This window comes from Bos grunniens, chromosome 2, assembly GCF_055505025.1.
Source record: "Bos grunniens cultivar Pamir isolate PY7600 chromosome 2, Bosgru_T2T1.0, whole genome shotgun sequence".
In the NCBI taxonomy this organism is placed as follows: domain Eukaryota; kingdom Metazoa; phylum Chordata; class Mammalia; order Artiodactyla; family Bovidae; genus Bos; species Bos grunniens.
The window spans coordinates 88619067-88646091 of NC_141166.1; the positions used below are offsets into that span (position 1 = coordinate 88619067).

Genomic DNA, 27025 nt, shown 5'->3' on the forward strand with positions numbered 1-27025 from the left:
GACATTACCATCAATTTGAGTTTTCAAGTTCTCATTCTCCTTGACTTTGTCTGAATTTTCATTTATCTTAAATATGATACATAAGTGCCCTTTCCTGGACATCTTGCTTAAAGTTATGATTTCAATAGTGGCCTCAGATATTTCTTTTATCACATCATGAATGATTTAGAAAAAGTTCTGGCATCTTCATCTTCACTTCTGCCTTTGCTTTTCTGGTTTCATTTCAGATAAAAACCATTAACTCCCTTATTTCAAATGTTCGCTATTTCCATATTCAATTAGACTTACAATCTGTGTTGCTTAATTTTTTAGACATGCCAAAACGTTTGACTGTGTGTATCACAATAAACTGTGGAAAATTCTGAAAGAGATGAGAATACCAGACCACTTGACCTGCCTATTGAGAAATCTGTACACAGGTCAGGAAGCAACACTAAGAACTGGACACAGAGCAACAGACTGGTTCCAAGTAGGAAAAGGAGTACATCAAGGCTATATATTGTCATCCTGCTTATTTAACTTATATGCACAGCACGTCATGTGAAATGCTGGGCTGGATGTAGCACAAGATGGAATCAAGATTGCTGGGAGAAATATCAATAACCCTGGATATACAGATGGCACCACTCTTACAGAAGAAAGTGAAGAACTTAAGAGCCTCTTGATGAAAGTGAAAGACAAGAGTGAAAAAGTTGGCTTAAAGCTCAACATTCAGAAAACTAAGATCATGGCATCTGGTCCCATCACTTCATGGCAAATAGATGGGGAACAGTGGAAACAGTGGCTGACTTTATTTTTGGGGGCTCCAAAATCACTGCAGATGGTGACTGTAGCCATGAAATTAAAAGACTCATACTCCTTAGAAGGAAAGTTATGACCAACCTAGACAGCATATTAAAAAGCAGAGACATTACTTAGCCAACAAAGGTCCATCTAGTCAAGGCTATGGTTTTTCCAGTGGTCATATATGGATGTGAGAGTTGGACTGTGAAGAAAGCTGAGCGCCAAAGAATTGATACTTTTGAACTGTGGTGTTGGAGAAGACTCTTGAGAGTCCCTTTGATGGCAAGGAGATACAACCAGTCCATCCTAAAGCAGATGAGTCCTTAGTGTTCTTTGGAAGGACTGATGCTGAGGCTGAGACTCCAATACTTTGGCCACCTGATGCAAAGAGCTGACTCATTTGGAAAGACCCTGATGCTGGAAAAGATTGAGGGCAAGAGGAGAAGGGGACAACAGAAGATGAGATGGTTGGATGGCATCACCGACTCGATGGACATGAGTTTGGGTAAGCTCCAGGAGTTGGTGAGGGACATGGAGGCCTGGCGTGCTGTGGTCCATGGGGTTGCAAAGAGTTGACACTACTGAGCAACTGAACTGAAACTGGAATTCAGTAGCTGCAACTTTGAAATGAGTAGGGACAGTATTCCAAATCACAGCAAAATTAAAGAGAAATGGAAGATGTCTGGAGTACTGGTAAATATTAATAAAACAAGAAAAAGTGTAGATTTTGACAAGTAAATGTAAAATTCATTTCAGATACTCCTTTTAATCCTACAAGTCTTAATTGAAGGCAGTATAAATATCAAATATGCTGGCCTAATTCTGGAATGGAGAATGTATTACTAATCTTTTTTTAATGTGTTAATAATAAACTATCAATCCAAAGTTATAAAAAGTAGTAGTTAATAATCTTTTTGTAAAGATAATTGACTTTACCTTCTCTTACATCACTAGACTTAGAGCTGTATATGCCATCTGATTAAAATTATTTTTAAATTAAAAAAAAACTTTTATCTTTTGTTAATCTTGGGATCTCTGTGTTAAAAGAAATAAATTTCGTAATAAATTATCTATATTTTAAGCAGTTTGAATTTCCACTGCTGGATACTACCATGGTAATATTTTACTACATGTGTTTTACTTGAAGTATAAATCATTTGTATTTATATATGTATATTTATACTTACATATAAACTATATTTTATATATTTATATCCAGTATATATTCCTATACATATATGAATATATAATTATATGTGTAATATTTCTGTAATTTACTATTCTTTTACACTTGGCAGGCTTTTTTGAGGGTCATGGCATGTAATTGGGCTTTTCTGGTTGCTCAGTGGTAAAAAATCCAGACACATTGCAGGAGACAAAGAAGACATGGGTTGGATCCCTGAGTCAGGAAGATTCTCTAGAGATGGAAATGGCAACCAGCTCCAGAATTCTTGCTGGGAAAATCCCATGGACAGAGAGATCCCTGGTGGGACACAGTCCACAGGGTCACAGAGAGTCAGAAATGATTGAGCCAATGAGCACGCATGCATGCACATATGTGATTCCTCAATATTTTAAAATTTAGCTAAGTACTTGATTTAACCTAACTGGTCTACTTTTTTTAACAGCTAGTTTTCCTGTGGACATTCTCCACTGACTAACATTCATTCATTCATCACATATTTTCTTAAAAACCAATTATATGCCAATATTGCAGTACTTAATCTGGATACAAACATAATATGATTTCTGAGTCTTTCTTTCAAGGAGCCCATGGTCTAGTGGAGTAAACGTAAGTAAACAGTTATTTATATCACTGTGTGCTAATCAGGTTCCCTGAAAGGGGAAGATAGCACTTCAGGGACACAGAACCCTCAGATTTTGCCCAGAATAAGAGTGCATAGGGGTGTTAGAGAAAGTATTCCAGAGGAAATAATATCTCAACCAAGAGGTAAGTTTGGAGTGAGTCAGGGTATAGACAACTTTTGATTCTTCCAGGCATTATATTAAAGAGAAAAAGTCAGTGGGCTTAAGTGGGAAACTAGTCACTTAGAATATTTCCTTTAAATGATGTTAGGGAGTTTGGGAATGACAATTTTGGGGATGAAACTGATGGGTTTTTACATGAAAGTGGAATTCTCTAGCGGCTCAGAAGGTAAAGAATCTGCTTGCAACGCAGGAGACCTGGGTTTGATCCCTGGGTCAAAAAACGCCCTGGAGAAGGGAATGCCCACCTATTGCAGTTTGCTAAGAAAGCCTTCTTAAGTGAATAATGCAAAGAAATAGAGGAAAACACCCTCAAGAAAACTGGAGGTATCAAGGGAACATTTCATGCAAGTAAGGGCACAATAAAGGACAGAAACAGCAAAGACCTAACAGAAGAGGAAGAGATTAAGAAGAGCTGTCAAGAATACACAGAAGAACTATACAAAAGAGGTCTTAAGTTCAGTTCAGTCGCTCAGTTGTGTCCGATTCTCTGCGACCCCATGAACTGCAGCATGCCAGGCCTCTCTGTCCATCACCAACTCCGGGAATTCACTCAAACTCATGTCAATCGAGTTGGTGATGCCATCCAGCCATCTCATCCTCTGTTGTCCCCTTCTCCTCCTGCCCCCAATCCCTCCCAGCATCAGGGTCTTTTCCAATGCATCAACTCTTCACATGAGGTGGCCAAAGTATTGGAGTTTCAGCTTTAGCATCAGTCCTTCCAAAGAACACCCAGGACTGATCTCCTTTAGAATGGACTGGTTGGATCTCCTTGCAGTCCAAGGGACTCTCAAGAGTCTTCTCCAACACCACAGTTCAAAAGCATCAATTCTTCAGCGCTCAGCTTTCATCACAGTCCAACTCTCACACCCATATATGACTACTGGAAAAACCATAGCCTTGACTAGATGGACCTTTGCTGGCAAAGTAATGTCTCTGGTTTTTGATATGCTATTTAAGTTGGTCATAACTTTCCTTCCAAGGAGTAAGCATCTTTTAATTTCATGGCTGGCTGCAATCACCATCTGCAGTGATTTTGGAACCCCCAAAAATAAAGTCTGACACTGTTTCTACTGTTTCCTCAACTATTTGCCATGAAGTGATGGGACCAGATGCCATGATCTTCGTTTTCTGAATGCTGAGCTTTAAGCCAACTTTTTCACTTTTGTCTTTCACTTTCATCAAGAGGCTTTTTAGTTCCTCTTCACTTTCTGCCTAAGGGTGGTGTCATCTGAGGTTATTGATATTTCTCCCAGCAATCTGATTGCAGCTTGTACTTCCTCCAGCCCAGCGTTTCTCATGATGTACTCTGCATATACGTTAAACAAGCAGGGTAACAACATACAGCCTTGGCGTACTCCTTTTCCTATTTGGAACCAGTCTGTTGTTCCGTGCCCAGTTCTAACTGTTGCTTCCTGACCTGCATATAGGTTTCTCAAGAGGCATGGTGTAGTCACTCACTCACAGTCAGACATTCTGGAGTGTAAAGTCAAGTGAGCCTTAGGAAGCATTATTACAAACAAAGCTAGTGGAGGATATGGCATTCCAGATGAGCTACTTAAAATCCTAAAAGACAATGCTGTTAAAGGTGCTGCACTCAATATATCAGTAAATTCGGAAAACTCACAGGACTGGAAAACAGGAGTGGCCACAGTTCATTTTAATTCGAAAGAAGCATAGTACCAAAGAATGTATAAACTACTGTACAATTGCGCTCATTTTGCATACTAGCAAGGTAATGCTCAAGATGCTTCAAGTTAAAGCTTCAACAATAGGAGAACCAAGAACTTCCAGATGTACAAGCTGGGTGTACAAAAGGCAGAGGAACCAGAGATCAATATGCAAACATTCGTTGGATCATGGAAAAAGCAAGGGAATTTCAGACAAACATCTACTTCTGCTTCATTTAATACACTAAAGCCTTTGACTGTGTGGATCACAACAAACTGGAAAATTCTTAGATATGGGAATACCAGACTGCCTTACCTGTCTCCTGAGAATCCTGTATGTGAGTCAAGAAATGGCAGTTAAAACCTTAGGTGAAACACCTGGTTGAAAACTGGGACAGGAGTTTGACAGGCTGTACATTGTCACCCTGTTTATTTAACTTACATACAGAGTACATAATAGGAAATGCCAGGCTGGATGAATCACAAGCTGGATTTAAAACTGCCTGGAGAAATATCAACCACCTCAGATAGGCAGATGATGGTGGTGGTTTAGCCACTAAATTGTGTCCGACTCTTGTGACCGCATGGACTATATAGCCTGCCAGGCTCCTCTGTCCATGGGATTTTCCAGGCAAGAATACTGGAGTGGATTGCCATTTCCTTCTCCAGGGGATCTTCCAGACCCAGGAATTGAACCCAGGTCTCCTGCATTGCAGGCAGATTCTTTACTGACTGAGCTACAAGGGAAGCCCCCATTATTCTAAATGGCAGAAAGGGAAGAGGAACTAAAGAGCCTCTTCATGAGGGTTGAAGAGGTGCGTGAAAAAGCTGGCTAGAACTCAACCTTCAAAAAACTAAGATCATGGCATCTGATCCCATCTCTTCACAGCAAAAAGAAGGGGGAAAAGAGAGAGATTTTATTTTCCTGGGCTCTAAGAACACTGCAACCAAGAAATTAAAAGACATCTGCTCCTTGGAAGAAAAGCAATGACAAACCTAAACAGCTTATTAAAAAGCAAAGACATTAATTTGCCAACAATGGTCCATATAGTCAAATCTATGGTTTTTCCAGTAGACATATATAGCTGTGAGAGTTGGACCATGAAGAAGGCTGGGTGCCAAAGAATTGATGCTGTGGTGTTGTAGAAGACTCTTGAGAGTCCCTTGGACTGCAAGGAGATCCAACCAGTCCATCCTAAAGGAAATCAACCCTGCATGTTCATTACAAGGACTGATGCTGAAGCTAAAGCTCCAGTACTTTGGCCACCTGATGCGAAGAGTCAACTGATTAGAAAAGACCCTGATTCTGGGAAAGATTGAAGGCAGGAAGAAAAGGGGATTACAGAGGACGAGATGGTTGGATGGTATTACTATCTCAATGGACCTGAGTTTAAGAAAGCTCTGGGAGATGGTGAAGGACAGGGAAGCCTAGTATGCTAAAGTTCATTGGGATGCAAAGAGTTGGACATGACTGAGTGATTGAACAACAACAAAAACTTTATGGCATTTAATTTTACAATATCTGCCTGGATATGATGCTAACAGCACAGGCAAAAGGAAAAAAAGATATATTTGGCTTCATGAAAAATTTAAAGTTTGTTTATTAAAAGAAATTATTAACAGTGTAAAGGTAACCCACAGAATGGGAGAAAATATTTGCAAATTATTTTGCAAATACATATAAGACTACATGTAAGACTCTTAAAACTCAGCAACAAAAAAATAACCTAATTCAAAAATGGGCAAAGGATCTGAATGAACATTTCTCCAGGAAAGATATACAAATAAGCTCACTGAAGATGCTCAGTACCTCTAATATTAGGAGAATTCAAATCTAGACTATAATGAGATACCATACCCATTAGGTTGACTGCTCTATTAAAAACAAAAACAATAAAACAGAAAACAAGTGTTTAAGACAACGTGGAGATATGGGAGCCCTTACTACTGCTAGTTGAAAATGTAAAATGGTACTGCAGGCAGTGGAAAATAGTATGGCAGTTCCTCCAGTTACCATATGGTGTAGTATTACTGGGTATATATAAAGAACTGGGTATATATATAGGAAAAGAACACATTCTTGTTTACAGTAGCATTATTCACAACTGATGAAACATGGAAGCTGCCCACGTGTCCAATGATAGATAAATGGATAATCAAAATATGGTATATACATACAACAGAATGAGTTCAAGTGTTAGTTGCTCAGCTATGTCCAACTCTTTGCAACTCCAGGACTGTAGCTTGCCAGGCTCCTAGTCCATGGAATTCTCCAGGCAAGAATACAGGGGTGGGCAGCCATTCCCTTCTCCAGGGGATCTTCCAAATTTAGAGATTGATTAAATCTCAAAAAGGAAGGAAAATCTTATAACTTTTACATATAGATATTTATAAAAAATAAAATTTAGAATGTATTTAATATTAAAATGATATTAATACCTTCACTTTATCCCTAAAGTGAGCACAGCATGTCATGTCACTACGAGTAACCCAGGAGTCCTAAAGAAAGAGAGGGAGATAAGTAACAGCAGTTATAAGAGTACCATCACGTGTTTATTCACTTTCAGCTTATTTTAACACAATGTAGGTATTTGGGCCCAGTTGGATGGAATTAATAAATTCAGTTGAGTTGGTGAACTAAGGCGCTGTTATGATGTTTTAAATGAAAGAAAAATGATTCAGGTGTTTTCCAATAAATTGCAGATCTTTCCTGGAAGGAAAACTGGCTGCCTGTTAAAAGCATGCTGCCTAGCAAAAATAAAACAAACAACCCCAAACAAAAATACTTTATAGAGAAAAGAAATTGCTTTTTGAAAGAAACTTGTACTATGGAGAGAGCACTTGTTTTCAAAACATTGAAAACAATGTTTTCATCTCTGATTTTGTGGTCAAAAATGCTGTATTATGTTTAAAAACTGTAGTGTATATAAAAATTAAGTAGAAAATAATATTGTGTATAAAATGTGTATTACATATAAAAATTTGTATTATGTATAAAAATTCTCATACATGTGCACTTAAAAGCACTTATAAAGAGGACTTCCTTACAGTTGTACAAAGAGTATGAGTCAGTTTTATAACCATTTGTTAAAAACACCACTTTCCAATGAGTTTGCAAAAACAACTAATTTACATTAGAAAAAATAAAATTTATTAATAAAATTTCCACAAAACATTCTGTAAAACTGGAAGATGACTGAAAATTAAAAGCATACAAATGATCATTATTTTCTTGAATAACCTTTTGGCGGGGAGCAAAACTCTAAAGTTTCAGCCGAGAAGCATATTTATGACAAGAACTCTTGGTGCATTAAAAAAAAAAGTAATACTATTCTACTTCCGATAAGGGCTGAATAAAACACTAAAAATAATAGTACTATCAACTTCCTCTAATTTAGGTACAAGTTAAAAAATACAAATTCTACAACTGTTTATCTAATGTCCAACTCTGGCTGACATTTACCAAAGTAGAGTAAGAATGAACAAAAGATTAAAACTTTGCCTCTCTTCAGTTAGAGAAATGTTTTTGATAAGATAAACAGTAAAATAATATAAAACAAAGGCATTTTAGAAGAAATCTGTGGGTGGTTTCCATGTTTTGTTAATGTTCTTTGAGATGAAACTTAGGTATTAATAAGAATAAATTTAAGCTATTTTTCAATCAGCTAGAATTAATTTTCACATCTCTTTCCACTTGAAGTATTTATACCAAGGTAAAGATTAAAACAGAGTTCAAAGAAATGTTGAAGGTGGAGGAAATAAGCAATAAAATAGGTATAAATTCCATGTTAACAGATAAGCAAACACATTTTTAGTATTCCTAAAAGGATCAGACTGAAAATGTTATCTATGAAATTATGCAGATTTAGTAAGTCAAGTTGGGAAACAGTTTCTGCTAAGATGTTTCCTAGATTTCCCCAGAGCTGAAGCATAACTCCACATAAAATAACAGTCTTTTGTGATTTCTAGATATTCTTGTCCATAGTAAACAAACTGGTAGTTGCTGACGATTTTATCTTTTTTCCCTCCTCATTTGTTCCCAGAGAATAAGATGAATCCAAGTTTTAATAATATTTAATCATATGATGACATGCTGCTTTCTTCACTAATATTAAAAGGAAGAAAAATATTTTATAATGTTTAATTACTCAAAAACAACCATATGGAAATGTTTGCAATTCTCCAGAAAAGCCATTCTATATCTCAACTTTTGAGTTTTCAATACTGCATAGCAGTGTACCTGGAACCACATATATATAGGGAGACATGCCCTAACACAAATACATGTATATCTATGCATAGATATATGTGCACAGATACTATACATACATATTTTAGTAAATGTATTTGTTTGTAAAGTATCTTTTACAATCCTGACATCAAATAAGCCCACTGAGTTGTTTCAGGGAACACAGTAGATCAACAGTCACAAAATAAGTAAACAACTGGGAAAATCATAGGTTTAATAACATAACATCTTCAGGGGAAAAACAGGCTTTTATAAGTTACTACAGTGCTTTGTGATTATTAACCATGGAGCATCCCTTGTGAATGATGAGAAGTATAAACTTTGCACTAGTGTAAAACTGAATAAAAAAGAAGTAATATTGTGAGGACTTCTTTAAAACACATTATCTAAAAATATGTCTGCAAACAATCTAGAAACTCTTTCAGCTTTTGGAATGTACTATATCACTTTACTGGCACTGATTTACATTATAACTGTATCTTTCAGTGACTCTGCCTGCAGTGCCTGAGACTGGAGTGCTATCCCTAAGTTAGGAAGATCCCCTGGAGAAGGAAATGGCAACCCATGCCAGTATTCCTGCCTGGAAAATCCCATGGACAGAGGAGCCTGGTGGGGTTACAGACCATGGGGTCGCAAAAGTCGGACACAATTTAGCAACTAAACAACAATCACAACCACCAACAGTAGTTTTTATTCTCTGAGCACATAGAATTTGACTAGCAATGTGCTAAATAGGAGGAGGAATTAAACTTGTGAATAAAAGCTAATTTTTTTTTTTTTTTGGAAAGAGTAAAGTATCAAACATGGGACTCAAGATTTAAGAAAGACCTGGGTACTAAAGCCAGTAAGTAAAGAGAGAACACACATAAGCTAGTTTTATCTGAAAAGCTCTGAACCTTGTATAAAGAAGCACTGCAGTTTTTTGAAAGATCAATCACTCCAGGGCATATGTTCACTTGAGAAAAATGATGAATAGAATCCTCCCCACTATTAATGTATTTTTTCCTTTGACATGCTCACACAGTTGAATTTATGTAAATATGATATGCTACAACCCCAGTGAATTAATTAGCAAATGTTAATTAATAATGTTAATTATTTTAGAAGGAAAAACTGAAAATAACATTGCCTTAGAGAGAAAACATTCGAGAATTTCTAGAAATTACTCATGTGAACACAAATTCTTAGAATTTTCTCTAAAAACTTAAAGAACAGTATAATTCTAATGAGACTTTCACTTATGCAGGAATTAAAAGGAGACTAAATTCCTACAATTTGAGTACTAGGGCCAAAGAAATTATGCTTTCTAATTGAAGCTCCAATAATTTGGCCACCTGATGTGAAGAGCTGACTCACTGGAAATGGTGATGCTGGGAAAGACTGAAGGCAAAAGCAAAAGGGAGCAGCAAAGGATGAGATTGTTAGACAGCATCGCTGACTCAATGCACATGAATTTAAGCAAACTCTGGGACACACGGGAAGACAGAGGAGCCTGGTGTATTGCAGTCCAGTCCATGGGGTCACAAAGAGTTGGACATGACTTAGCAACTGAACAACAACAATGAGCACCCCATCCCAAGAGCATGTTTAAGTAACTTTGTGGTAACGGCTAAAAATTTGAGTTTAAACATTTTTACTGTAATAAGATCTTAAAATAGTTGTTTTTTAAATTTTTTATGGGAGGGAATGTTAAAAAAATTTGTTTGGTTGGTTTTTTTGTTTTAAAAAGACAGAACTTTTTCTTATACAACATTATATAATACAGAGGAAAGCATTATCTTTTTCATATTCTAAACTAGGGGAATGTGCAAAAAAAACTTGTTATTCTTTATATTGCAAAATAACCATTCATCATAATGACTTTAAGGCAAGAGAATATTCAAACTATCTTCATAAAAGTTATAGCCTCACTTTTTAAAAAAAGATCACTAAATACAATGCCATCATTTTCTCAAAGGAAAAAGTGAGACACAACTTTACTCCTAGATTCAGTTGCAAGCAAATTTAGGTTAAGAACTAGGGTTCAATACATCTGTCCTTTACTGCAAATCTTCCTAACCCCAAGGTTAACGGTCTGTCTGTAAGACAACGAATGAATGACCAATTATGAGCAAATGGGTTCAAATATTGTTGTTGTTTATTTGCTAAGTCCTCTTGACTCTTTCGGAGAAGGCAATGGCAACCCACTCCAGTACTATTGCCTGGAAAATCCCATGGTGGACGGGGGAGCCTGGTAGGCTGCAGTCCATGGGGTCGCGAAGAGTCAGACAGGACTGAGCAACTTCACTTTCACTTTGCACTTTCATTCATTGGAGAAGGAAATGGCAACCCACTCCAGTGTTCTTGCCTGGAGAATCCCAGGGACGGCGGAGCCTGATAGGCTGCTGTCTATGGGGTCGCACAGAGTCAGACATGACTGAAGCGACTTAGCAGCAGCAACTTAGCAGCTTGACTCTTTTGAAACCCCGTGGACTGTAGCCCACCAGGATCCTTTAATCCAAGGGATTTCCCAGGCAAGAATACTGGAGTGCCACTTTATTCTCCAGGGGATCTTCCCGACCCAGGGATCAAACCTGTGTCTCCTTTGGCAGGCGTGTTCTTTCCCACTGAGCGCAAGGAAGCCTAGGTTCAAATATACTGTCTCCTATACTGATATTATTATTTATACAACTTTTCTCCTGTATACACCATTCTCTTTCTGAGAAAACACTATTCCTTAACTACAGATGTAAGGAAAACAATAAAATTCATCCTCATTGAAACAAAAAGTGCCCAACAACCATAAACTAAAGGACCAGTCACATTAACCGGCTACAGGGAGAACTCAGTAGTCTGGTTGAAAAACACTTAAATACATCCTGACCAATCCATTTCCTAATTCTTCAATAAGACAGAGCTAGCTCCTGATACCCAGATTATTCCTTAAAAAGGCAGCAGGTAAACAGACATGGAATCTCCAACACTGGATTTATGGTACAATCTACCTGTTAACTTAAAAAACAGCTTTTCTAAGTAAACACAAGACAGTACACAGGGGAAAGTCTTTTCTCCCCTAGAAGGTAGACCAGACTGCATAACAATGAGTCAAGCTTAATGAAAAGTGTAGGCTCAGAATCACAGGCTTCCCCTTTAAGCAAGCTGACTGAGTATACCACTTTACCTTGACTTCCTTGGAAATGCCACAGAAGAAACAATAATACAAAGGACATTATCTATGCCATCTGGAAAGCAAAAAAGCTGAGATGACCAAAATGTTAAAGAATTTCTATAGGGTATAAAGCACATGAACTAAAAATCCACTAGGATAGAGGGCATTTACAACCCAGTATTAGTAAAAGAAAACTTAAAAAAAATAAGTTTGCTCAGCAGAACTCCAGAATAACTGTAAGATCTAAAGTAGCAGCAGGACAGGGAACTCCCTGGCAGTCCAGTGGTTAGGACTCTGTGCTGTTACTGCTGGGGGTCAGGTTTGATCCCTGGATGGGGAACTAAAATCCCACAAGCAATGCTGCCGAATATAAATAAAGGAGCAGCAGGACACAGATTACAACGACAAGGAAAGTGAATGGTGGTAAAGAAGTATACCAATATCCAACTTTGAATACTCAGAAGCTCCATTTATATCAATTGAAGGCAACACTTACAGTTCTCTAGGTAAAATGAGAACTGCATGAGAAAATACAAGGAATAGGTACTAAGATCTGAGAAGGGGAGATGGTACCCTAGATAACTTTCTGGCCCTCTTACAGGAAGAGATCTTACTCTCAAATGCAAGGTTTTATTTACTCTAACCAGCCTCCAAATGCCCCAACTGTTCCCATCTTCCAGTATTAATTGCTTTGAGTAAACTCCTATCTCACTATAAGTTGGCTAGTATAACCAACAGGTTATTGTGGTATTAGATTGTGCAAAAGTGCAAAAGTAACTGCAGTTTGGACCCTGAATTTTAAATCATTATAACTAGGCTCAAACACATCTTTATTTATTAAAATAGGAACCATTATAACGAACACATTTTTGCCAAAAATAAATGTTTGTTTAACTCTGTAGCATAAAAATCCATTCTTCAGGATACCATGAACTCTTGGTAAGCATTTTTTGCAGCCTGCTGGTTGTGGAGACTTTTTAAAAAGTGGTAGTAAGCTAGAGGTCAGGTGAATATGGAGAATGAGTCAAAATTCTGTAGCCCAATTCATTCAACTTTTGAAGTGTTGGCTGTGAGATAAACAGTCAGGCACTGTCTTGCAGAAAAATTGTGCCCTTTCTGTTGACCAATGCCAGCTATGGGTGTTGCAGCTTTTGGTGCATCTCATTGACTTGCTGAGTATATTTCTCAGATGTCATGGCTTTTCCAGGATTCAGGAAGCTGTTGTGAATCAGACTGGCAGCACAACACCAAACAGTGATCATGACCCTTTTTTTTGGGTGCAAGTTTGGCTTTAGGAAGTTCTTTGGTGCTTCTTCTCAATCCAACCACTGAACTGGTTGTTCCAAGTTGTTGTATAAAATCCACTTTTCATTGCACATCACAATCCGATGGAGAAATGGTTCACCATTAAGGCACAGAGTAAGAGAAGATGACACTTTAAAACGTTAATTTTTTTCATTTGCGGTCAGCTCGAGGGACCCACTTATCAAGCTTATTCACCTTCCATGATCCTCTCAATTGGTCACTGTCAACTTCCAAAGGCCAACCATTGCTCCTCATCTTCAAGGCTCTTGTCTCCTTTGCAAAACTTCTTTTTTTTTTTATTTTTTTATTTTTGAGGACCAGAAGCCTCTGAAGACCTTGTCCCCTTGCAGGTCTGATGAGCTGGAGACTTTCTGCCCCATCCCCTCCTTGCAGAACTTCTTGAGCCACCACTGCAATGCATGTTTGTCAGCAGTTTCTGGGCCAAAGGCACTGTTGATGTTACAAGTTGTCTCCACTGCTTTAGGACCCATTTTGAACTCGAATTTGCTTCTTGTCTAACATCATTTCCATAGTCTAAAATACATTAAACAGCAAGTAATAAGTCATTAGGCTTCTCTGGAAGCTCAGCTGGTAAAGAATCTGCCTGCAATGCAGGAGATCCCGGTTCGAGTCCTCAGTTGGGAAGATCCCCTGGAGAAAGGACAGGCTACCAAACTTCAGTATTCTTGGGTTTCCCCGGGGTTCAATTAGTAAAGACTCCACCAGCAAGGCAGGAGACCTGGGATTGATCCCTGGGTTGGGAAGATTCCCGGAGAAGGGCATGGCAACCCACTCCAGTATTCTTGCCCGGAGAATCCCCATGGACACAGGAGTCTGGTTGGCTACAGTCCATGGGGTCACAAAAAGTTGAACATGACTGAGTGACTAACCACAGTACAGCACAGTAAGTCATTAGCAAGCAACATAAAGCAAGAAATGCACATTAAAATGACATATAACATAACAACATTTAAGAATGTATCCCAATTTGTTGTTGTTTAGTTGCTTAGTCATGTCTGACTCTTTGCAATCCCAAGGACTGCAGCACGCCAGGCTTCCCTGTTCTTCACTATCTCCCTGAGTTTGCTCAAACTCATGTCCATTGAGTCAATGATGCCATCCAACCATCTCATCCTGTCGCCCCCTTCTCCACCTGTCCTCAATCTTTCTCAGGATCAGGGTCTTTTCCGATGAGGTGGCTCTTTACATAAAGATGGCCAAAGTACTAGAGCTTCAGCTTCAGCATCAGTCCTTCTAATGAATATTCAGAGTTGACTTCTGAATCAGTCCTTCTAATGAATATTCAGAGTTGACTTCCTTTAGGATTGACTGACTGGTTTGATCTTCTTGCGGTTCAAGGGACTCTCAAGTATCTTCTCCAACACCACAGTTCAAAAGCATCAATTCTTCAGTGCTCAGCTTTCTTCACAGTCCAACTCTCACATCCATACATGACTATTGGAGAAACCACAGCTTTGACCATACAGATCTTTGTTGGCAAAGTGATGTCTCGGCTTTATAATATGCTGCCTACTTTGGTCATAGCTTTTCTTCCAATAAGCAAGCATCTTTTAATTTCATGGCTGCAGTCACCATCTGCAGTGATTTTGGAGCCCAAGAAAATAAATTCTGTCACTGTTTCCATTGTTTCCCCATCTATTTGTCATGAGGTTATGGGACTGGATGCCATGATCTTAATTTTTTGAATGCTGAGTTTTAAGCCAGCTTTTTCACTCTCCTCTTTCACCTTCATCAGAGGCTCTTTAATTCCTCTTCACTTTCTGCCATTAGGGTGGTGTCATCTGTGTATCTGAAGTTAAATGGCAAATTTCAACAATGTAAAACCACAATTAGTTTTGCACTAACCTAATATTTATGGAGGGTGACTTCTGAGGATAGAAGGCTTGACTTTCCCTGGATCACCTGCTCTGGGTGAAGCCACCTGCCATGTAAGGAAGACAGTCAGGCAACCTGACAAAGACGTCCACATGGTAAGGAACTGAGGAGTCAGTAGTAACTTGCCAACAACATGAGTTAACCAGTTCGGATGAAGATTTTCCACCTCCTTTCAAGCCTTCAGATGACTGCAACTACAGCTAACATCTTAACTATAACCCATAAGAAACCAAGAGCCACAACCATCTATCTAAGCTGTTCCTGAATTCCTGATCCACAGAAACTATGTGGGAAAATAAATATTTTTTTAAGCAATTACTGACTGTAACTATTTTAGAGTTAGTTTGATACATAGCAACAAATAACTAATACACCCTCCTTCAGAATTTATTAAAAACATAAAAGTAATGATAATCCAGTTACTGATACCAAGAATCAGTCATGAATACTGTAAACTTCCTCTTCAAAAAAAGAAAAACAAAACTACAAAAATGCCAAAAAATCTAGAGGATATGACCAAGGTAAAATTTAGAGAAAACCTTACAATATTTGTGAGATAAAATTTAGCCTTTTTCCCTGGTTTCTGGCACAGAGCTTCAGAAACCCTTGCAATTTTCTAAGTGATGAGAGCACCAGGAGCATTTTTTTGCTTTAATATTTGGTTACTGAAACCAGTTACTAACACAGTGATCCTAAAACTCCAGTGATTTCCTGGGTAATAAGAGTATCTTTTGTTCTAATGAGATGACTCAGTGGGCTCCTGCATGTGTCCTGCATGAGGGCTAGTCAGCAGGAAGACCAATTCAGGATTAGAAGCTTGGGATTTTTGGCCATGCCTCCCTCTTGAGTAGGGAGAAAGGAGTTAATGATTCATCATGAGAAATGGAGTTAATGGTTCATCATGCCTATGTAATGAAGCCTCCTCCATGAAAACCCCAAAACATACTGGTTTTAGAGAACTTCTGGGTTGGTGAATATGTGAAGACTTGGGGAGTGTAGCAGCCACTCTGAGATGGTGTCAGAGTTCCACTTCCACTTTCTCATACCCTGCTATATGTACCTTTTCCAAATATTTGTTCCTCAACTACATCCTTTCATGAAAAACTGGTTATTTTGTAAGCAAAACATTTTTCTGAATTTTATGAGCGACTTGGGCAAATTAATCAAGCCCAAGGAGGGAGAGTCAAAACCAGACAAAGCATAAGAAACTTACAAAGGTAAAGCTCACACAAAAACCATAGAGAGAAACAAAGACGCTGACCCAAATATTTATTAGAAGGGGACAACAGAGGATGAGATGGCTGGATGGCATCACTGATTCAATGGACGTGAGTCTAAGTGAACTCCGGGAGTTGGTGATGGACAGGGAGGCCTGGCGTGCTGTGATTCATGAGGTCGCAAAGAGTTGGACACGACTGAGGGACTGATCTGATCTGATCTGATGTAAACAAGAGCATCTTTGAGAATGCTAGAAACCTGGTTCTTTAATCTGACATAGGATAGGTACCAAAAATCCATTATAAATAATTTTGCAAATAAAATCATGAACAGTATCTTCATTGTTGTTGTTTATTTGCAAAGTTGTGTCCAACTCTTTTGTGATCTCATGGACTGTAGCCCATCAGGACTCTCTGTTCATAGGATTTCCCAGGCAAAAATACTGGAGTGGGTTGTCATTTCCTTCTCCAGGGGATGTTCCCAACCCAGGGTTCAAACTTGCATTTCCTGCATTGGCAGGCAGATTCTTTCCCATTGTGCCACCACGGAAGCCCAATATATTCACTACTATCACTACCAATATTTAATAGCATTCTATAAAAAACAAGCAACAACAAAAACTCACTAACCCAAGTTTAAGTGGTTCCTATATATGAGTTTAAATATTACCACTCTTTCCAATAAAAGTTAGACTGTAAGATTTCTTTAAACTGAAAAGACTCAATTTAAGTAACCACACTATCAATTTAACCATTGGAACAAAACGTTTATTTACTTTGTTAAATTATGTATGTTTATTGATAGAAATGTACAAATTTGTTAATCAGAGTTTATTGTATAATTAAGCATCTGTAAGTAGCTCTTGCTTCAGTGATTAACGAATGGAATATATTACAACAATATTAAAGTAGTAAACTGTAAAGTTTCATTGTTTAACATTCCACTTATTAAAATTATTTAGTATTATTCTAATATTAGTACAAAATAAATTAGGGAGATAAAACATCTTTAAAATGCAGCTCTTTATTAAAACTAAATAAAAAAGATTAAATGAGATATCATTTTGGGGACACAAAAGTGTTTTGTTTCAGTTGAGCCAAATACTTAGGGTTGGTGAAATTGTGGTTAATGGAACTAACACACAATAATGTTACAAACACACATTACTAGAAGTCACAATTTTACTGTTTTCCATTCAGCAATTCCACTTTAAGAATCTATTCAAAAGAAATAATTACAGATATGCACTGTTCAGTTCAGTTCAGTCAGTTGTGTCCGATTCTTTGTGACCCCATGAATTGCAGCACACCAGGCCTCCCTGTCCATCACCAACTCCCGGAGTTCACCCAAATTCTTGTCCATCGAGTCGGTGATGCCATCCAGCCATCTCATCCTCTGTCGTCCCCTTCTCCTCCTGCCCCCAATTCCTCCCAGCATCAGGGTCTTTTCCAATGACTGAACTCTTTGCATTAGGTGGCCAAAGTATTGGAGTCTCAGCATTAGCATCAGTCCTTCCAAAGAACACCCAGGACTGATCTCCTTTAGAATGGACTGGATCTCCTTGCAGTCCAAGGGACTCTCAAGAGTCTTCTCCAACACCACAGTTCAAAAGTATCAATTCTTCGGCACTCAGTTTTCTTCACAGTCCAGCTTTCACATCCATACATGACCACTGGAAAAACCATAGTCTTGACTAGATGGACCTTTATTGGCAAAGTAATGTCTCTGCTTTTCAATATGTGATCTAGGTTGGTCATAACTTTCCTTCCAAGGAGTAAGCATCTTTTAATTTCATGGCTTCAGTCACCATCTGCAGTGATTTTGGAGCCCAAAAAAATAAAGTCTGACACTGTTTCCACTGTTTCCCCATCTATTTCCTATGAAGTGATGGGACCAGATGCCATGATCTTCATCTTCTGAATGTTGAGCTTTAAGCCAACTTTTTCACTCTCCTCTTTCACTTTCATCAAGAGGCATTTTAGTTCCTCTTCACTTTCTGCCATAAGGGTGGTATCATCTGCATATCTGAGGTTATTGAGATTTCTCTTGGCAATCTTGATTCCAGCTTGTGCTTCTCCAGCCCAGCGTTTGTCATGATGTACTCTGCATAGAAGTTAAATAAACAGGGTGACAATATACAGCCTTGATGTACTCCTTTTCCTATTTGGAACCAGTCTGTTGTTCCATGTCCAGTTCTAACTGTTGCTTCCTGACCTGCATATAGGTTTCTCAAGAGGCAGATCAGGCGGTCTGGTATTCCCATCCCTTTCAGAATTTTCCACAGTTTATTGTGATCCACAAAGTCTAAGGCTTTGGCATAGTCAATAAAGCAGAAATAGATGTTTTTCTGGACCTCTCTTGCTTTTTCCATGATCCAGCAGATGTTGGCAATTTGATCTCTGGTTCCTCTGCCTTTTCTAAAACCAGCTTGAACATCACAAATACTTAGCTAAAATGATGTTTAATATAGCTCTGGCTATGAACAGTAAAATATCCAATAGTAGAAAATTAGCTTTTTTTTTTTTTTTCTTCACAATAGAAACACAATGAGACACAACTGCTCTTCAACTATAGTTCTGATGATTTGGTTTAAGAAACAGCAACAACAACATGCAATTTTTTGTTTAAAAAGGATCAAGCCTTTCTGTCTGGATGGAAGGGGCTTGGAGGTTGACACTCTTGTCCTTACAAGAAAAAAGCTGAACAAACTAAAAAAAAACAACTCGCTGTTGATCCATAGGAGAATAAGGTCATAAGACAGTCTCCTTCAAAATTAGAGACACATGTGCAAATATAGAGAATGAAGGCTTACTGGAGCAGAAGGTGGGAAACATAAATTACACTGAAGCCAGATCCAAGGTATGAAAACCTAAAATGTAATTGACAAACTGCTGGAGACTCAATGTAGTTTAAGTTAAAAACTCCAAGAGGACCCAGTCTTAGGGAGGTCTCGAAACTCTCCTGAATTTTATCTCCAAGAACCTTGCTAGGTTCTCAGAGAAGACGAGAGAAAAATCTCCTCCTGCTTCACCAGGTGTAAGGGAAAAGTACCGATATTGAAATACATCCAAGAGCATTCTGTCCTCTTTAACAGGGCTTGCCCCAAAACAAAACTATTTACCAGAGCCTTAATGACCTGAGGGGCAAAAATATAGAACTCTAGAGAAGGCAATGGCAACCCACTCCAGTACTCTTCCCTGGAAAATCCCATGGATGGAGGAGCCTGATAGGCTGCAGTCCACGGGGTCGCTAAGAGTTGGACACGACTGAGCGACTTCACTTTCCCTTTTCCTTTTCATGCATTGGAGAAGGAAATAGCAACCCACTCCAGTGTTCTTGCCTGGAGAATCCCAGGGATGGGGGAGCCTGGTGGACTGCTGTCTATGGGGCACACAGAGTCGGACATGACTGAAGCGACTTAGCAGCAGCAGCAGCCGCTTTTAGTCTTCCTGACTCATCTAAAGAGATTAATGTGTGTTATGTTGGAGGGTGGAGGAAGGGAGCTGAGAGGCACATGTGAAGGTCACATCCTAGGCACACAGACTATCACAAACACACAAAAAAAGTGAGACCAAATTACAGAAATATGAAATGTTTCCCTTCCTGTCACAGAGTACATCAATTGGGAGTGGGTACATTAACAGGGGATTACAATTGAAAGAACTCTCGGACCTTATTTAAGAAACTGCTAAAGAAATTCAAAGAAAAGAGCGGAAATAAAAGGACACAAGAAATTTTAGCTTCTGACATCTACAGGTAAACAATGAACACAGCCTACCTTTGAGATAAAGAACAAAAATGATCACACTAATGACCTATTTACCTCATTTTCTTAAACCTAGTACATCAAGTATGGCTTTTAACAGAAAATTACAAGGCATAGTAAAAGGAGAAAAAAAAACATATATAGATTGAAGAGACTGAAGAGACAGAATGATATTCAGACATGGCACAGAATTTGGAATTAACAGACTAGGAATTTAAAACAAATATGACTAATATACTAAGGGATCTAACAGAAAAACAGACAACTGGTAACTACTAATAGGCAATGGAACCAAAGAATGAATCAAAAAGAAAAAAACAGAAATGAAAACAGTGGCACAGGAAAAAAGGATACAATTGACATGCTTAAAAATGTAGTAATGATGAGAGAAAGAATGTTATAAAGGACACAAGTGATGAATTGGAAACATTCTGTTAAATGACACTTATACTATCTGTTAAACAGTATGCTGCTACTAAGTCGCTTCAGTCGTGTCCAACTCTGTGCGACCCCATAGACCGCAGCCCACCAGGCTCCCCTGTCCCTGGGATTCTCCAGGCACGAACACTGGAGTAGGTTGCCATTTCCTTCTCCAATGCATGAAAGTGAAAAGTCAAAGTGAAGTCGCTTAGTCGTGCCCGACTCTTAGCGACCCCACGGACTGCAGCCTACCAGGCTCCTCCGTCCATGGGATTTTCCAGGCAAGAGTACTGGAGTGGGGTGTCATTGCCTTCTCCAGTTTAACAGTATAGGTATAGTTTTATTTGAAAGTGGACCTGGATTGCTTATAAATCTATACTTCAAATACTACAGCAACCACTGAAAGAAGTTTTTAAAAAGTATAATTTATAGCTTCAAAGAGGAAAAGAACCTGAATGCAAAATGCCTGGTTAAAACCAGAGAAGGGATTTATTATATCAGTAATGACTTTATATGTCAGTGGTCTAAATAAATAGACCAATTATGATAGTAGGTAGAAAAAAGCAACAACCTTATGTTCTCTATAAGAAACCAACTTTAATAATGACACAAAGTACAGAAATGGAAGAAGACATACAATAATCCAAAAAGAGTTTAAGTAACTATATTAAATTTAGATTAAGCAAGAAGCAGCACCGGGAATAGAGACATTACTACTGATAAAGTAATTAACTCCCCAATAAGACAATACATATTCTTCTGAAGTTCACACATCACATTCACCAAGACAGACTATATTCTGGGCCACGTGTGCTGGTCACTCAGTCATGTCCGACTCTGTGCGACCCCATGGACTGTAGCCCACCAGGCTGCTCTGTCCATGGGATTCTCCAGGCAAGAATACTGGAGTGGGTTGCCATTCCCTTCTCCAAATCTGGGCCATAAACACACCTAAAACTTACAAGAATAGAAATCATGTTAAAGTATGTTCTAATACCATGATGGAAATAAACTAGAAATGAATAATAAAAAGACAGCTTAAAAAAAAATGACAATACAGAGATTAAAGGTCAAAAAAGAAAGTCAAAACCTGTATATGACAATGCTTTTTGTGTGTCTGAGTTCGAAGCCATTCCAGATACCTTAGACTGCCAAATGTCTGATCTCCAGATAACTGAGGCACTTCCATACGTAGATAATTTCCTGTTTTAGAGCATTCTGCTGCAAGGGACTAGTGCCTGCATACCCAGAGGATGACCTGGTCTACACAGGCTTCATAGGCTATGGCAAGACCAGTCTGCTATACAAGCTCTGCAGTGAAAGCCCTGATGGCATTGTGTTCACCACAGGCCTTAAAAGCAGTGCCATTTCCAAATGCCATCTTGAACGTCAAAGAACTTGGAGGAGAGAGTGGCCAAGATGGCAGAGTACAAAGATCCTGAGCTTACCTCCTCTCATGAGAACACCAAAATCACACTAACTGCAGGAACAATCATATATGAAAAAGACTGCTTCTGCTGCTGCTGCTAAGTCGCTTCAGTTGTGTTCGACTCTGTGCGACCCCATAGACGGCAGTCCACCAGGCTCCTCTGTCCATGGGATTCTCCAGGCAAGAATACTGGAGTGGGTTGCCATTTCCTCCTCCAATGCATGAAAGTGAAAAGTGAAAGTGAAGTCACTCAGTCGTGTCCAACTCTTAGCGACCCCATAGACCGCAGCCTACTAGGCTCCTCCGTCCATGGGATTTTCCAGGCAAGAGTACTGGAGTGGGGTGCCATTGCCTTCTCCACGAAAAAGACTGGAACCTGCCAAAAAAGATCTTCTACAACTAAAGACATAAAGGAGGAGCCACAAGATGGGTAGAAAAGGCAGACTTGTGATATAATCAAATCACATTTCCCCCAGGCAGGTGACCCACAAAATGGAGAATAATTATATTGCACAGGTTCTACCACAGGCATGAGAGTTGAGTTCCATGTCGGCTCCCAAGCCCAGGGGTCCAGCACCAGGAAGATGAGCCTGGAGAGCATTTGACTTTGAAGGGAAGCAGGTTTAACTGCACAAGCCCCACAGGGCTGGGAGAAACTCTTGAAAGGTGAATACAAAAAACCATGCGTATTGGGATCCAGCACAAAAACAGTAACTTGACAAGGGCCAGGGTTAGACCTACTTAATGATCTCAGAGTCTCCTCCAGAGACAGCAAGAGGCTGCAGCTCACCCTGGGGACATAAGACACTAGTAACTGACATATTTGGGAACACTGAACTACATGTACATTTAACTACATGTACCCTAATGTTCATTGCAGCACTATTTACAATACCCAGGACATGGAAGTAACTTAGATGTTCATCAACAGAATATATAAGGAAGTTGTGGTACATATATAAAATGAAATATTATTCAGCTAAGAAAAGAAATGCATTTGAGTCAGTTCTAATGAGGTGAATGAACACAGAGCCTATTATACAAAGTGAAGTAAGTCAGAAAGACAATATCATGTATTAACGCATATATGCGGAATCTACAAAGATAGCATTGATAATCCTACTTGTAGGGCATCAAAGGACACAAAGACATCTTGGACACAGTGGGGGAATGAGTGAGTGGGATGATTTGAGAGAATAACATTAAAACATATACATATGTAAAACAGACAGCTAATGGGAGTTCAGTGTATGATGCTGGGATCACAAAACCAATGCTCTGTGACAAGCTAGAGGGGTGGGATGGAAAAGGAGGTAGGAGGGGGTTTCAAGAGGGTGAGGACATATATAGACCTAATGCTGATTCATGTTGACGTATGACAAATACCATCACAATAATGTAATGATCCTCTAATTTTAAAAAATAAATTAATTAAAAAAAAAACAAACTAAAAGGTGGTTCTTTGAGAAGATAAAATAAACTTTTAGCCAGACTCATCAAGAAAAAGCAGACCCAAATTAATAAAGTCAGGAACGAAAACAGAGAAGTTACAACTGACACAACAAAAATATAAAAGATGATAAGAGACTACTACTACAAGCAATTTTACACCAATAAAATGGAAACAATTCCATTTCCCATCACATCAAAAACAATAAAATACCTGGGAATAAACCTAACTAAAGAGGCAAAAGACTTGTACTACAAAAACTATAAGACTCTGATGAAATAAACTGAAGATGACCCACAAAGATGGAAAGATATACCATGTTCTTGGAAGAATCAATACTGTTAAAATGACGATACTACCCAAGGCATTTTACAGATTCAATTCAATCCCTATAAAGTTGCCAATGGCATTTTTCATAGAACTAGAATAAACAATTTTAAGCATCACATGGAAACATAAAAGACCCTAAAGAGTCAAAACAATCTTGAGAAAGAATACTTAGAGGATCGTGCTCCTTGACTACAGACTATGTTACAAAAATACGGTAGTGAAAACAGTACTGCAGTAGCACAAAGAAAGACACACAGGTAAATGGAACAGGATAGAAAGTCCAGAAATAAATGCCCACACCTCTGGTCAATTAGCATGCTGAATTAATCTATGACAAAGGAGGCAAGAATATATACTGGAGAAAGTCTCTTCAGCAACTGGAATTGGGAAAGCTGGACAGCTACATGCAGAAGAATTAAATTAGAACATTCTCTAAAATCATATACAAAACAAGTTCAAAATGGGTTAAAGAGGAAATCATAGGCAGAACACTCTGACATAAAATTAGCAACAATATTTTTTGGATCTCCTAGAGTAACAGACTTCCCTGGTGGCTCAGACAGTAAAGCGTCTGCCTACAATGTGGGAGACCTGGGTTCCATCCCTGAATTGGGATGATTCCCTGGAGAAGGAAATGGCAACCCACTCCAGCACTCTTGCCTGGAAAATCCCACGGACGGAGGAGCTTGGTAGGCTACAGTCCATGGGGTCTTGAAGAGACACAGACACAACTGAGGGACTTCACTTTCACTTTCAGAGCAATGGAAATAAGAACAACAAAAAAAAAGATACCTAATTAAACTTAAAAGCTTCTGCACATCAAAGGAAACCATAAACAAACTGAAATGACAAGCAGACTAGGAAAATGTATTTGCAAATGCTGGAACTGACAATGGATTAACTTCCAAAATATATAGCACAAAACCAACATACAAACAAACACAATCCCAGTCAAAAAATAGGCAAAAGACCTAAATAGACGTTTCTTCAAAATAGGTACACAGATCGCCAACAGGCACACAAAAAAATGCTCAACCCAGTCAACTGTTAGAGAAATAAAATTCAAAACTACAGTTTATGAGCTATCACTTTATGCAGAGATAGGCACGATACAGGACAGAAACAGTATGGACCTAACAGAAGCAGAAGATATTAAGAAGAGGTGGCAAGAATACACAGAAGAACTATACAAAAAAGATCTTAATGACCCAGATAACCACAATGGTGTGATCACTCACCTAGAGCCAGACATCCTGGAGTGTGAAGTTCAAGTGGGCCTTAGGAAGCATAACTATGAACAAAGCTAGTGGAGGTGATGGTTGAGCTATTTCAAATCCTAAAAGATGAGGCTGGTAAAGCACTCATTATACCAGCAAATCTGGAAAACTCAGCAGTGGCCACAGGACTGGAAAATGTCAGTTTTCATTCCAATCCCAAAGAAGGGCAATATTGAATGTTCAAATTACTGCACAAGTGCACTAATTTCACATGCTAGCAAACTAATGCTAATACTTCTTCAAGCTAGGTTTTAATACTATGTGAATGAGAACTTCCAGATGTACAAGCTGGATTTCGAAAAGGTAGAAGAACTAGAGATCAAAATGTCAACATTCGTTGGATCATAGAAAAAGCTACAGAATTCTAGAAAAACATCTACTTCTGCTTCATTGACTATGCTAAAGCCTTTGAATGTGTAGATCACAACAAACTGTGGAAAATTCTTCAAGAGATGGGAAAAACAGACCACGTGACCTGCCTCCTGAGAAACCTGCATGTAGGTCAAATAGCAATAGTTAGAACCAGATATGGAATAACAGACTGGTTCCAAACTGAGAAAGAAGTACGTCCCAGCTTTACATTGTCACTCTGCTTATTTAACTTCTATGCAGAGTACATCAGGTGAAATGCCTGGCTGGATGAAGCACAAGCTGGAATCAAGACTGTGGGGAGAAACAGCAGTAACCTCAGATATGCAGATGACACCATCTTAATGGCAGAAAGTGAAGAGGAATTAAAGAGCCTCTTGATGAAGGTGAAAGAGGAGAGTGAAAAAGCTGGCTTAAAACTCAACATTCAAAAAATGAAGATCATGGCATCAGGTCCCATCACTTTATGGCAAATAAATGGAGAAACAATGGAAACAGTGAAAGATTTTTTTTTCTCTGGCTCCAAAATCACTGAGGATGGTGACTGCAGCCATGAAATTAAAAGACACTTGCTCCTTGGAAGAAAGGCAATGACAACCCTAGACAGCATATTAAAAAGCAGAGACATTACGTTGCTGACAAAGGTCCATACCATCAAAGTTAGTTTTTCCAGTAGTCATGTACAGACGTGAGAGCTGGACAATAAAAAAGGTCGAACACGGAAGAACTGATGCCCTTGAACTGTGGTGTTGGAGGAGACTCCCTTGAATAGCAAAGAGATCAAACCAATCAATCCTAAAGAAAATCAACCCTTATTATTCACCAGAACTGATCCTGAAGCTCCAATATTTGGCCACCTGATGCGAAGAGCTGACTCACTGGAAAAGATCCTGATGCTGGGAAAGATTGAAGGCAGGAGAAGAAGGCAACAGAGCATGAGATGATGATGGATGGCATCACCAACTCAATGGACATGAGTTCGGGAGATGGTGAAGGACTCGGAATCCTGGCATGCTGCAGTCCATGGGGTTGCAGAGTTAGACACACCTGAGTAACGGAAAATGAGTTATCACCTCACATAGGTCAGAAAGGCTATCAACAATAGTCTACAAGCAATAAATGTTGGAAATGGTGTGTAGAAAAGGGAACCCCCTTACATTGTTTGTGGGAATGTAAGTTCCACAGCTAGTATGGAGAACAGTATGTAGGGTCCTTAAAAAGTAAAAATAAAGTTACTATATGATCCAGAGATATAACTCCTGGGTATATTTCTAGAAATATCATTTATCACTGGGAATCAAAACAACAATCTATACTTGTTAGAATGATTAAATCCAGAACTTCCTGTTGGTGAAGTGGATAAAAATCTGCCTGCTAATGTTGAGGACACTGTTTGATCCCTGGTCTGGGAAAATTCCACATGTCTTGGAGCAACTAGGCTTGTGGCCCACAACTACTGAGCCTGTGTGCTGCAACTACTAAAGCTCAGGTGCCCTCGAGTCCACACGCCTAGAGCCTGTGATCCACAATAGAAGCCACTGCAATGAGAAGTCCACACACCACCATGAAAAGTAGTACCTGCATGCCACAATTAGAGAAAGCACAGCCAATAAAGTGACTAAATCCAAAACAATGGATTGTTTGGATCAAATGCTAGGATGCTGCTGCTGCTGCTGCTAAGTCGCTTCAGTCGTGTCTGACTCTGTGAGACCCCAGAGATGGCAGCCCA

At 38.9% G+C, this 27025-nt stretch overlaps 1 protein-coding gene across 9 annotated transcripts in view; it reads right to left on the minus strand.

The window, feature by feature from the left end:
* Positions 1-27025, minus strand: part of ORC4 (origin recognition complex subunit 4) — a 94641-nt gene that overhangs the window by 61268 nt on the left and 6348 nt on the right. For 3 of the 9 annotated variants that reach the window (XM_086352522.1, XM_086352476.1, XM_086352506.1), the window contains exon 2: positions 6879-6938. The exons of the other annotated variants lie outside the window; for them this stretch is intronic. The gene's annotated coding sequence lies outside the window, so the exon portion shown is untranslated. The remainder of the gene's footprint in view (positions 1-6878; positions 6939-27025) is intronic. 9 annotated transcript variants of the gene reach the window in all.